This window comes from Tyto alba, unplaced genomic scaffold (genome assembly GCF_018691265.1).
Source record: "Tyto alba isolate M040663 unplaced genomic scaffold, T.alba_DEE_v4.0 Super-Scaffold_39, whole genome shotgun sequence".
Taxonomy (NCBI): Eukaryota; Metazoa; Chordata; class Aves; order Strigiformes; family Tytonidae; genus Tyto; species Tyto alba.
Window position 1 is genome coordinate 12,153,369 of NW_024881314.1, and position 1,272 is coordinate 12,154,640.

Consider the following 1,272-nt stretch of genomic DNA (forward strand, 5'->3'; position numbering starts at 1 on the left):
GCCCGAGGCTGGGGGGGAGCAGGAGCTGCAGTGCTGGGGCTTGGCAGAAAACACTACATGACAAAATACAGCCACTGCCACCGTTTCTGCAAAATCCACTGATTCCACATTAAAAGAACTTTATTTTTGGAAGAGTAGACTCCTTTGATCTTTTTTTTTTTTTTTTTTTTAAACCACATCATGATCTGTGTCACCACCGTGGTATGGTACACTGTCCTATTGAAACATGCCATATAGATTTTGAATAAATAAAGCTACAAAGCCCAAGTTATGTACAAAGATCTTAGGCAAAGATATTATGTTTACAAACCTATGTACAATAAAACAAATGTAAACAGTCAAATGCAGCAGAGGATGCACAGGAAAGGAGGACCATACAAACCCTCCGGGCAAGGGGGGGGCTCCCCCCTCCCTTCTGCTGGGGCCAAGGGTTCATCTCAGTGCCTGTAAATAAACCGACTGAACGGGATGGACCGGACCGGGAACGACACTTCACCAACTCACAGGTCAAACCCCGGCTGGGTTTGCTGGTTCCTTTTAAAAATCCCCCCGCTCCGAGGCACATCGACAGAGAAATCGCACGAATAACGTCGCTTCAAAGACCCACAAGGTACACGGTCGCCCGAAACTGTCACAGAAGCCTGGAGGTGACGCTGTAAAATCCAGTCATATATTACACGGGTGGGGAACATGGTTGTGACGGCGGCGGGAGGCTGGGGGGGGGGGTTTGTGGGGTGTGTGTGACATGTGGGCCTGGCAGCCCCTTGGGTTAGTGGCATCGTCCTGCCGCGCTGACGGAGGCCCTGCTGCGGGGGGTGTGGAAGTTGGGGGGGGGAGGTTCTGCCACCCGGGAGCGCTGAGGGAGAACGCTCCCCTGAGGCCCAGCCCCACAGTCGGGCCTGTGACCGTCACCCCAACACGCTGCCACCCCCCATCCCTCCCTGGGGGTGTCATCCCCCCCCCCAGGCAGCCGCCCCACTCCTCGGCTCTGCCCACGCACCCCCCCCCACGCCACAGAACCCCGTGGGAACTGACTGGTGGACCTGGAGCTGCTTCCCCGGGCACAAACGGCCCAAGTGCCACCGCGCAGCCTGGCCCCGGGGGGGGGGGGGGGGTGCTGAGCCGCAGTCAAACCTAAGCCAGAGATAAAGCAAAGAGCCGAGAACTGCCTGGCCGAGGTTTAGCGAGCGAGACTCCTGCAGCCCCTGAAAAAAATAAGAGCATCAGCGTGGCTCAGGGCGTGGGGCCGAGTCAGAGAATGTCTGCTACGGC